General features: G+C 35.1%; 1 protein-coding gene across 2 annotated transcripts in view; it reads right to left on the bottom strand.

Moving 5' to 3' along the window:
* LOC147065287 (uncharacterized) overlaps nt 1-12,278 on the bottom strand; it is a 71,178-nt gene extending 58,900 nt beyond the window's left edge. For both annotated transcript variants that reach the window (XM_085956411.1, XM_085956412.1), the window contains exon 1: nt 12,125-12,278. The gene's annotated coding sequence lies outside the window, so the exon portion shown is untranslated. The remainder of the gene's footprint in view (nt 1-12,124) is intronic.
* Between the last annotated feature and the right edge of the window lie 744 nt (nt 12,279-13,022).

Below are 13,022 nucleotides of genomic sequence, written 5' to 3'. Positions count from 1 at the left end.
TGTCTCATATGAGTGCACTTGGATGGCACTCGGTCCAAGTGTACTTGGATCGTACTTGGACTGTGTCAACGCGGCTTAAGTTCGAAATTCAAAAAAATTAAAACAAAATCTCTATACAATATGACAGCAATTTTATGGATTAATTTTTGAAATGATTAGATGTGTTTATGGATGCAACAAGCTTAAGGAATATGTAGGTAAGGTGTTTGTACTTACGAAATTAATATTTTCTTATACAATCGTATACATAATAATATATCAAACGGCTTAATACATGTAGATGTAAATGAGTAGGTAATATACATACATAACTAACAATAACGTAATAAAACGTAAATAGTATGTAAATGTAAATTCAACAGCAGCCCATAAAGCACGATAGCCTCAGAGTTCCAAATTTGAATTCAAATTTCGATTTCGTCGGCACGTTCTCTTTTTCGTTCTTTTATGGCTGCATGTTGCATCCATATGAGGCAGTGTTTGTAGTGGTCAGTATGGTCGGACAAAGAAAGGGAAGATAAAATTTGAAAAATGCATCGTGTTATTAAAAATTGAACGCATGGCCAGTCTCGGCGGGTTTGTTCTCATTGCGAAAGGGGTTTATACAATTGCGAAAAAATATAATATTAATTGAGCAATCAAAACAATTTTATTTGAGCATCATCGGGCAAATTTTGAACATTTAATTTTTTCCACAGCGGTGTGGTGCCAATCACAACACACCGAATATTCCATCAGATAAAGCATTATTATACATTTACATATTTTATGAAAGTGAAGCTGAAAAAACCTTGTTACTTAGCCTAATCATTAAATTGGGATTGTGAGTTAAGGCATTTCGCATTGCAGATACATCTATAGGTAGAGTGACTCATTTTTGATTCCATATTTATTTGTGAATGCTGCAATGAGAATTATTACAAGCGTAAAAAATGTTTTGTACGATACACCATGATTTAGAATATTTAGATGCATGATGACAACAAATCGTAAATAGTAAGACACCAGTAACAGTAAATTAATTAATGTCGAGGTTTAGAATAGTTTTTCTTAGCTTGTATTCTTATCTGTCCGGTGGTTCTTTGTCCGGTACAAATCTTGCAATCTTGCAACTTCCTGACTAGCTAGACATTTGAAACTTTTAGAATATATCAGAACACGATGCCAATGCATTTTTTAAATACTTTTAGCCATCTTCAAGTAGAGTTGAATTCATTTTCAGTTAATTTTGTTTTGTATGAAAAGTTATTTCGACACCATTATTGGTTGCTAGGGGGGGGGGTCTGGGGTCCAAGCAACTAAATTATTAATATACGTGCGTTACTATGGAAATCAATATGCCATTTCAGTATTATTTCTATCAAGTACCTACAAATTTTTTGATCTTTTAAGCTAGCTGGTCAAGTCAAGTTTATATGCTTCAACCAATGACATAAACAGAAAATTTAAAAACGTTGTAAGTATATAAAAAGTTATATTTATCTTGTAATTAACTACCAATTAACGGTACTAAAACGTTTTAGAATCCGTCAAGAATACTTTGACCTTTGACCACCCTCCCTAAGATAGCAAAAAGACAGCTTACATGATAAGCGGATTCAGCGAAAGAGAACGTCAAAGAATGGGCAAGGCAGAAAATCCATGCGACGGAATGCTAATGATGCAATATCACAGCGTCCAAGTAAAACAGGCAATACATTTTCACCTCGGAATTGGACTGACTAATCGCATATTTCAAATTTTTACGCCTAGAATGAATATAATATTATAAATGTTTTTGACCTTTTCCAAGACAAGACATAATTTTCTGTATTCGCGTGATTCAACATCATTGTGGGTAACATTATATTGAAGTTGTCTGGAGATGCCCCGGAGAAGTGCCGGGTCCTGGGTCGGCGATACCACACCAATGTCTGTAAGCTACTGAATACTCGATGGTTAAAAAAAACTCCCTTGTTTAGTATTATATAGTAGTAGTATTACTAGTAATGTCGGCCCTCGTAGTCCAGTGCGAAGTCGCTGTCTTTCATCCTGGGGCTCCGAGTTCGATTTTCTCAATGTCTGCATGTTTGTGATTGTTTACGAATTATACTACTAATTCACCCCACTACTGTCATTGGGCCTCTTGGCCTGTTGAAGTGTTAAAAATAATATACAGTAAGTAATTCAAACGCTATCAGTGTAGGCTTTAAAATATATTCGCCTAGTATTGAGTCTTCACCACTGCCAATAAACATAATAAATAAATATTACTATCGGCATGACGTGTAGTCTGTGATTTCGTTCTTACAGCCAGGCAGTCTGATGTCCGCAGCGAAGCGCCCGGGATAATGGTAAATAATTATAAACTAGCGATAATAAATAGAGGTCGATGTCCCTTTAGCCTGACCGCAACTTGGTTATTATACCGGCTTGGCTGGAATAACAACACAAATAAAAAAACACCGCAAACTGTCCACATGTTCCATATAATGATGATCATTATTTTTTCTCCACGTAAGAACAGGTGGGTATGAATTATCTGTCAATCATAGACTCAAGCGAGTTGAATTGATACTCAGTAATAAATAGACTGTCCAATAAATATGTTTCAGGTTATAATATTTTCCAGTTGATTCTGAAACTGCAAGTTTTTTCTCAACTAAATTGGGCAGGTGTTAAGCCTAGTACCTACATACATATACAATTTTACATAAACTTTTGCCACTACATAAATAAATGCGCAAGCATGCATTAGCATTTGTTTGAAACTCAACAACGTACCTCTAAACCTGCAAATATTGCTATTAATAAATTAAATTTCGACAGCACAAAAATAGACCTATCAAACAATTAAACCAACCACCCCGCACCACTCGTCCAAAATCGAGCGTGTCACGGGCATCTACGTTTGGTGCGAAGCATCAGCAGTTATTCACGCCTGGTAATGTCCCAAGAATCAAGAAGAGAGGTTTTCAACCTTATTTCCATCAGTGGGTCTATTCTATGCTTATCGACCGCTAAAGTGATAAAGTGAAAAATATTATCAAACTTAGGGTAGGTTTGTATCAAAATATTAGCACTTATTGTAACAATTACACGAAGCCGGTTTTTATTGTTGCAATAAGTGCTATATTTTAACAGCACCTATCTTGCTGCTGTTAAAATATCGCACTTATTGCAACAATAAAAACTGGCTTCGTGTAATTGTTACAATAAGTGCTAATATTTTGATACAAACCTACCCTAAGTTTGATACTATTTATCAATTTAGTGTTCGATAAGTATAGAATAGACCCACAGGAGTACATTTACAGCTAAAATGGAATGGCGGGCACATTTTTTACAACGAAACACACAACTTGAGTATAACTAGATATATAATAATATGTGATAACTAAATATTAGTTCTATTTTTTTCAAACAATTTATAGTCAATAACCAGGGAACGAAGAATTAATGGGAACTGAAATAGGTATTTAACGGGTATGGAGTAACAGGCAACCGATCTCAAGTGTGGAAGAATATGGGATAAACTTAAACACGTGTCAAGAATATGTCGTTCTAAGCTTGTCCTTCGTTCTGACAACTGCACTCGGTTTATGCACTGATGCTCATTCTCAATATCGGTGTAGTTGAAAGTTGCAACACACACTATTCCACGTCTATAATGTGTGTTTAATTTTCGTAGGAGACTCACACATTCAAAACACTGCTTCAAAATATAGTGTAGCCTAGATTAATCTGTCCAGTGTCAATAAACTTGTATAAATGAAGTTTTAAATTGTATTAAAAAAAACATTAATAAACATGACGAAGCAGACAATTATTAGAAATATGTAAGTAAGTACTTAATTATGTTTTTTCGTGATAAAACTATCAACGAGTCATTTGAATTATTCAATTAGTAGGACCGTTCGCACTAGTTTTCTTCAGATCAATTTTTCATAGTTATGAATGTAAAGTGCAAAAATGATGCTTGTGCAAACATTAGTGTTCTCGATATTTCTATACGGAGTCGAGTCGTGGACCCTGAAGGCAAGGGAACAGAAGGCAATTGATGCCTTTGAGATGTGGTGTTGGCGCCGAATGCTTGTATTTCTTGGACGGAGCACAGGATGAACCAGTCAAATCATCCATATACTGAAGATAAAAGAACGGCTCTCGACAATATGTCTGAGAAAAATTCTGCAGTTTTTTGGACATATTGTCAGGTGCGGACCAGACAACCTGGAGAGACTGGTAGTTTTGAGTGGCCTCCAGGGAAGGCGACGCAGAGGAAGAGCGTCTGCGCGCTGGAGCGACCAAGTGAAAGAGCTGACTGGGGGGGGGGGGGGGGGGCACCATCCATTCTGCCCTGAGAGAAGCGGGAGATCGAGAAGGATGGAAAGCCTTGGTCGCTCAAAGGATGGCGAAATTCAAATGTGGTCACGATCTTCAGCCATGAGTCCACGACCAAGAGTTACTATTTTATTACGTTGAAAATAATGATTCGCATAGGTTGAACCAAAGCATGATTCTATTTTAAATGCCCCACTTTTCCGGGTGGGATAGTTTTTTTGATCTACCGGGTTGTTTGTTCAACCACAAATAGATAATACATTTAATACATATTATATCCAATCAATTAACAAAAATATTCAATTGAAATTATTTTTATTACTTAATTGACTTCAAATATTAAAAAAAAAAAAATTTTAAATTTATAAAATGCAGAAAAGAGTCCGTGGGAGCACGCAAAAATGGGAATCCCTGTCCAAACAGAGGTCGCCACACACTCAAGTGAGCTTTGACCGAGTTTACATTGACTTTTAATGAAGAGTGCCCATGGGAAAGAATATCACGGTGAATAATATAAATTATGTATACATTTATATATATCATAGAAACAATGCTAATTCAGAACTGACGTGACAAACATTCTGTGTGAAGAGATCTTCACGTTCACAGCTTCGACACAGAGAAAGCGGTACTATTTAAGTATGTAGGTACATCAAATAGTAAAGTTATTAATTTAATTATTGAAGTAATACTTCTTTTGGGGAGTTTTGTAGTGAGCGAAATTGAGAGCTGCGCGCGCGCACCGTTACGAAAGTGCGCGACAGTATGAAGTTAGCTGTGAATCAGTCAGGTGTATACAAACGCAAGTTTGATAATAGAATTGTTCCGTTGCTTAGGCAACGAATTTATTATTGTCGACCATTTGCAATTCCTTACGTAAACAAACGGATTAAACGTCAGAGTGACAGTTGTTACTTTAAAAATAAAAACAAGAGAAATAATTATATAATTTAGTAATATAAGTTAAAGTGTATAGAAATAAACCAACGGCGCTCCAATAAGCGGCCCCTTTTCTTGAGTGTGTAATTTAACAAGATAATTAAGAGCTAGTCGAAGAATCTAGGTTAAGCGTCAATTACATTGAGCTTATTTACGAACTGTTTGTTGGCGAATTTATAATCTGCCTGTAAAGTCGCCCAGTGTAATCATCGAACATGTTAGCTTGTTCGATGATTACACTGGGCGACTTTACAGGCAGATTATAAATTCGCCAACAAACAGCTCGTAAAGAAGCTCAATGTAATTGATGCTTAATCACAAGTTTTGTTTTTGTTTTAATACGTCAAAGAAGTATAACTTCTAATATTACATTTGACCATGCAACAGCTGCCGAGTTGACCATGCCTGATATTCGCGAAATTGCATAACAGGGAGCCATATAAGACAAGCCAAAATGTGCAACCACATATTTTATTATGGCAAGGACGACTCCGAAAAAAAAATCAAAACAAAACAAAAGAGCGCACTGTTGCATCTAACGCGGTCAATGACAAAAATACATATATTATTTACATACGGAAATAATGCCCAAATATGTACCTATACATTATATGAAGTCCAAGTACACTAAAAACCAGCTGTTGCGACGTGTCGCACCGACTAGCCGTCGCAGTGGGAGAGGGCTCTTAGACCAATGAATAAGTCTGAAGCAAGTCGTTTTGTATTACATTAATTAAGCAAACTTCACATTGTTATCGGAATCAGCTGTAAATTTCGACATAATTTCAAATTCACTGAATCAGTCGACTTAATCAATTATTACATTTAAAGATATCGCCAAGAAACATGTATTTGTTATAAGTATAATATGGCATCGTTTTATAACTTACTAGAATCATTGACCAATAATTCGAATATGCAACATAGTCGACTTGTACCGGAACCAAAGCATTCATATTGAAAATAGTGTAATACAAAATAATATGCTCACCGCTTCGCCAAATAGATAGTCGATGAAATTTTCATTTGGCTTGAATACTTTTGTGAATCGCCCTTATAGTACTATCTCGATCGACAAAGTGTCAGAAAAGGCTCTCTCATTTTGTGAATTGGTCAGATGGGGTCGGCAAATTTTACTTCGTACAAATTAAATGTGGGTAATCAACCCTGTCCAAGTAGTTTAGAAGTCGATGATTCGATATAAGTTTTTCTTACTTAACAAAACAATAATATTTACATTCTTACATATACTTATATACATAATGTATCTACTATCCAGGCATACAACATGTCAACAGCCTAGTCAAACAAACGAAATTAAAATCGAATCCAAAATAAGCAAACTTTTACTGTCGTGAAAATTCAAAAATGGAATTGGCAGAAAGGTAAGTAATTTGAACAAAACCAATTTTGTTTTTATATATTTTGACTTTCATTAATAGTGTGCGTTTTATTAATAGTGACGCTGGAAATGAATGACGTTTTTCTGAATGCTGACAACGTCGAACCAGAACCCACCAGAACCCTTCAGAATTATCTTGGTTCCGGACGTTCCATCGTTAATTCTGTCATAATAGTATTATTCCTTTATTTCTGTGATTTGGAGTGAATTAAATTTGACACACATGCGGAGAAAAGTTTGTAATCGCTGGGATCCAATATGTGACGCCCTAGAAAGGGTTAACAAAGACGTTATCATTAAACAAGTGTAGTAATGATGCAATTAAAATTTATCGCTGGACAGTAAAGTGACCCAAATGTTTTAAGATATCGTTATTAGAATATTATTAAAATGTATTATCAATGGTAATAGGCTGGCATTGAAAAGTTATTTTTACTGCCATAATCTTATAATTAATTAAATTTATATGCAAAACAAAAACTTACAGGGTTAAGAGCCAGTTCAGTGTCAGTAATGCCCTTCATTTTTGAGAGATGCATCAAGAAATGGTTTGTTTTAATACCTACTAGAAATAAGGTATTAGGATTTGTAATCCGGGATTTTTTACGAATACCCAAGTTCCTATAATTAAATGATTTTTGTATACTTCTTTGAGATCCCGCATTACTCCTCAAAACGACATCAGCCAAGAAGCTAGTACAATGACTATTCCGGCAAACAAATTCGACTACGGTTTAGAGACAACCTAAGATAAGCATTATAAACCCTTACCAGACCTGTATTGGCCAATGGATCGGAGTGCCGGGGGCCCAAAAAAATATGCGAAAAAGATGAATATAATATTTAAAAGGAAAATATAAAGAAGGGCGTTCGGAGCCGTGTGCGTTGTTGTAGGTATAAAGATCCCATGTGATCACACGCGCCAAAGTGTGGCGACTGCGTTGCGCATAATATTGTCCTTCCACTAGAACAGAACAGAAGAAAAATGACGGTCGGGAAGCATAGACTGCGGTGGTTGGATCGAGTAAAAAGAGACACAGTAGTCAGACCGCATATCTCGGAAAATCTAAACAGTTTTTGCATTTTTGTATAAAATCGTGAACTTTTGCATATTCTGAGGGTCCTTCTAACTAGGATCTAGTGTGCAGCAAATTACACTGAGTTAATGTAATTTTCGGCATGTTTATGGTAAAATTTGTGAGATTATTAATTTGTTTCGGCAGAGCTAAAAAAAGCCAGTTACAATTTCGTCAGCAACCTCTCCTCGTTTATTTGTTTATTTTTTGCAATCTTTACGCATTGTGCTCAAGAAGCACTTTGCAGGACCCATTCGTAGAAACATTAAAAAATAACTCATGCCATCATCAGCCTGGACCAATCCATTGCTATATAAAAACGTCTCCAAGCTGATCCAATCGGAATCGGTGCTGCGCGTCGCATTGCGACGTTTTTCCACATAACTTAACCATCTCGTCAATTCACCGGCCTCCAGGTTTACCTGGTTCTACTGGATGACTTGAATTATTCATCAATTATCTACTTTAATTACTTAAGGTTTTAAGCAAACTATCGTGGAAATGATCAATTTTTTTTTGTTCTCGAACCGCAGAGGGAACAACTAGTGTCGCGGATAATGATATTAAATATATTCTCGCCCGAGCCTAGGAATATTATTTTTAATTAAATATATACATTCCAGATCCAGATATACGCGACATTTCGATTTCTGAAATCTAATGCAGACCAAGAACATCAGTATAATGTTCAATGTTTCCCATCCACGTCAGAAAACTAAAATCCAAAGTGATTTGTATCAGAACATTATTATTATAAGATGCAAATGTTTGAAAGCAATTTTGATACAACTGTCATACAGTTTGTATACATGCATACAGCGGGTGACTCATTGCACCCGTCGTCGAAAGAAGACCAGAACATATTTTTCACAAATAATGGGAAATTGAATATTTGTTTGTGATGGACGACTAATGGTGAAAGATAAGTGTTGTTTAATTTCTAATGCCAGTGTCATCAGCCAAATATAATACGTTAAAGTTGAAGAATGACAATTTAATATTGTGGTAGATCACTGCCCGTCTTGATACTAGTAACTAGACAGTAGATAATAGCCGATTTAAAGTTGGCCATGCTTGCTAAACAATGTTAACCGAACTCATGTATCTAGGTTTGATAAGTCAGACCTTTTCCAACCAGATTTTGCTGGTGTATATTGTAAATGCAATCAGTGTATTGTGGTCAAGGAGACGCAGGTGTTTTACGAGGGGTGACACAATCCCACTGTTCGCTCCGATCATTTCACGTATAAAATCAATGATATGTAAACAATAAACTAAACGTTACAATAGTTTATAATATTGACAGATGAAACCATTTTACAGTGTTTTACTGGACATATAATCTAGGTTATTAATATATTGTGCTATATTAAACGTATATTAAATTAAATCGGTGGGACACAACATAAGGCAGCGGGTTGTGTACAGAGCTGGAAATGGAACCAAACCCGAATCCTGGAACAAAAACTCCCAATTACGAATTTTGAGAACCTCGAACTGGAATTTTCGTTCCATTGTTATGTATTATGTTTGGTCATCATTAACTCTTGTTGGAGCCAGTAATTATTCATAATATGCTTTACAAAATATTTTTTACACAAATGTAGTCGCAAGGCCTGCAATCACTAGGTAAAGGTATCTTGAAAAATAACATACGTATTTATAATACACCAACTTTTTGAGCTGTACAATTGAAATAAAACATTGATAGAATAACATGCCTACCTAAACTTGGTAAATAAGTGGAGAAGTGTACAGATTTTTTAAAGGATGGAAACCTGGAATATGGGTTCCAATTTTCGACCGAACCTCATTCGATGTTTTAATTTGTATCGATGTAATTTTGTTTTTAGTCACTATTCCCAACATACACACCATTGCATACCGCGTTATAGGTACTACTCGAAATTTCTTTATAGGTATTATGAATAGTTACTAACAGTCATCGATCGAAATTACAGCAGGTACCTCGGCCACATTAGGTACTACAGGACAATGGCACACCATTCCTCAGCTTGACATCCAACGAAAGATCAACGGTAAGCGTAGCACATGACGATGTCGCGGCTTAACCTCCCGTGATTGGTACGAGTGCAGCTCCACCGAACTGTTGCTGGTAGCAAATGCAAATGATAAGGCGAAGATCGCCCTGATGGTGGCCGACCTCCGCTAGGGGATGGAACGATAAGAAGAGTCATCGGTATGATTAGATAAAAGAGAATGTGATTGATAGATTTTGTTTAAAATATCAATAATAAATATAATATAAATATAAATAATATAAATAAAACATAACTTCACTAATCACACATGTCCAGATTACGAATTATAATACACTAGCGATTATATTCGTAACATGGATATGTCTCCGGCTAGGTATATTCGGATACGGAAGGAAAAAGTAGACACATATACTTAGGTAAGTACTTACCTACACAATAAAGAAATATTAGGTATCTACCTATATCGATTCTTACTATATTTATCGGTCGATTTCTAAGCGCGCGCTTCTGAACCCGCGCCTTATCTCATAATCAGTGACGTCCCGTGGGGGTAGGCAGATTGAGCGTCGCTTCGGGGCGCCAGTTACTCGAAGGGCGGCAAATCAAGTTTTGGTATACTTATAGAAATAGCTAAAAATATTTTGTTTACATTTTGTACCTATCTACAATAATAGCTTTGTAAAAATGGTTTGGAAATAACAAATCTGTGTATTGCTAAATGGTACAAACCAAATGTGTCAGAAATATCAACCAAATACGCCACCAGACTTTGATAATTTGGGTAAGTGTCTAACTTAATTATGTTTATTCGCTTTTTATATAATTTTTTTTGTATGCTTTATTGGTGTATATTTTGTTAGTAATGACGTATCAATACAACACATTTCTTAGATACTGGAGTCATGAAAGGGAGATAAAAATACTGTATAAAAAATGGGACGGCTTTTTGGCGCTGCCTAGGGGCGGCATTTTGCCTAGGGACGTCACTGCTCATAATGTATGTTGCAAGTGCATCATTTTCGAGAGATTTCTTTTGATATCGAGATGGAAATCTACTAAAGGTATGAAACCAACAATATAGGTAGTCGATAAACTGTAAGTACAAGTTTCATCAATCCAGTAACTTTCTTAGCTATAACCGAACAAATAGACAGACAGACACAATTTGTATTGTTAGTAGGCATATTATTGGCTATGTATTATTTACTAACGTAGGTATACTTAGATCAAACTGCATGACAAGATGATTTATTTTATGAATGACAAGAAGCATCTACCTGCTAAACTTTAAAATAAACAATACACATGAAAAGAGTATGATTATCGATTACATACAGCCAAAAACGTGAATCGATTTATTTTAAAAGAAAAATTGATGTAGGTACTTAATAAAAATAGAAATAGGTTTCTACAAATAAATTAAAATCGTTTTAGCGACCCCCATTTTGCATATCTATTAAAATTATTAAGAAAAACTTGGTTTTACAATGACAAGTTAGCCCTGTCTAGACGTAGTGGAAGTTCACCGCATGTAGATTTTTTTATTATTGATGTTATAAACAAATGATTAAGAACGTTGTTTTCAGTGAAAGCATGGCCATTCTTTGCAATCATACATTATTAAAATGTAAAAAGTATTCATTAATCGAAAATTATCTCAACGGAGGGTTACATACAACTTACTTTTCTGTCAATTTGTAATACAACTATCACGTAAATGGGAGGCACCAAATTCGAGTGTATATTCTGTCAATTTTTATTTTGAATATCGGAATAATAACACATTCAATAAAACATTACTGCCACTTTCATGTTTCAATAAATGCGATTAAACAAAATAGTAGACATTTAATTCGGTATATTAAAAAAAAAATTGAAATGTGTTCATGTAAAAAAGTGAATACTTAATTCCCACGGTGAGTCATAGCGCGATAGATTTTCGATATTAGGATTGGTCTAACGATGTTGTACTCGAGAAAAATCTCCTCTTCGGCGACTAATTTGAAAGCAAACATGTGTTATTTTAACGCCGAATGACACAATATGACATAAACAAACATTAGCACGCCAGTTTCAAACCCAAGACTGCGATCATGTGTGGCAAAAAGGCAAGAAAAAACATGATAAAAAGTTAGGATCGCGAATATTTTTTTTACTCAATAATGTTTACAATAAAACAAACAGGCGTTTGAATATCACTGAACATGTTATAAAAGTACATGTTACAATGTTTCTGGATGATCAACTTCGTAGACGCAGGCTGAGGATGCTTATATTATATTGAGTTAACTATATACATCGCTACCCTCCCACGGATTGCACTGATACATTCGACCATTTTGTACAAATTTCAAAGAACAACAAAGGTAGGGGCATTGGTTTACCTTTTTAAAACATTAAGGACGTCTCCAGGGTTGTTGGTAATCCATTTAAACACAATATTCGCGCACAACCGATACAAAACAGTCTGAAATATAACTATAAGTACCCAGACAAACGTAGACACAACCGAACGAATTGCAAATCACAAAAGCGACTGAAGTTAGTGCCGAAAGCGGACGTTACAGCCGTGACATTAGTGGCGCTGACATCTTTGGTCCAGAACATACCAGCATCAAAAATGATAATGGTTAAAGTATACAATATAATAATCTGGCAAGGTATGCGGGTTAAAATATATAATTTTTTTTTTCTTTCTTTCTTTTTCATACAACTATTTAAAAAAAAAACAAATTAAAAATATTATAATAGTTCTTTAAAAAATTATTCAAAATTATGGTAATTTTGATAGATCAGATTAAATAATATTGTGTTTATTTATTCCATGCGAAATATTATAGTACAATACTATAGTTATAGTACAGTTGGCATATCTGCACTTCGCCGGAAATTTAGTAACTACAGACCTACAAACTTATCTGTATAATGGCCAAAAATGGAACTGCGAACTACCATAGGACGCCATTTTGAAAATGTCAATCGAATGTCAGATTTTGTCCAGTTACGAGTCTTGATTGGGTAGTTTTTGACAGTGGCTCCCCCATCCCATTCTTCTGATAAGTTTGTAGGTCTGTAATATAAAAAACGGAAGTACAACATTCTTATTGTTATAATATCTGTACATCAGAGGCAGACGGATGAAAGTGCCAAATACCCAATTGTTCAGGAGAGCCAAAAAACAATTTTTATTTTAAACGAATACTCATAACTTCTAAGAAAATATACATAGAATGATCATTATTTTTTTTATTCTTATTCCATTAAAGTATTTCTGGAATATGT

This window comes from Rhyacophila brunnea, unplaced genomic scaffold (assembly GCF_057557595.1).
Source record: "Rhyacophila brunnea isolate RB1 unplaced genomic scaffold, BYU_Rbru_1.0 scaffold_6, whole genome shotgun sequence".
NCBI classification, from domain to species: Eukaryota; Metazoa; Arthropoda; class Insecta; order Trichoptera; family Rhyacophilidae; genus Rhyacophila; species Rhyacophila brunnea.
This window is presented reverse-complemented; position numbering and strand designations above follow the sequence as displayed.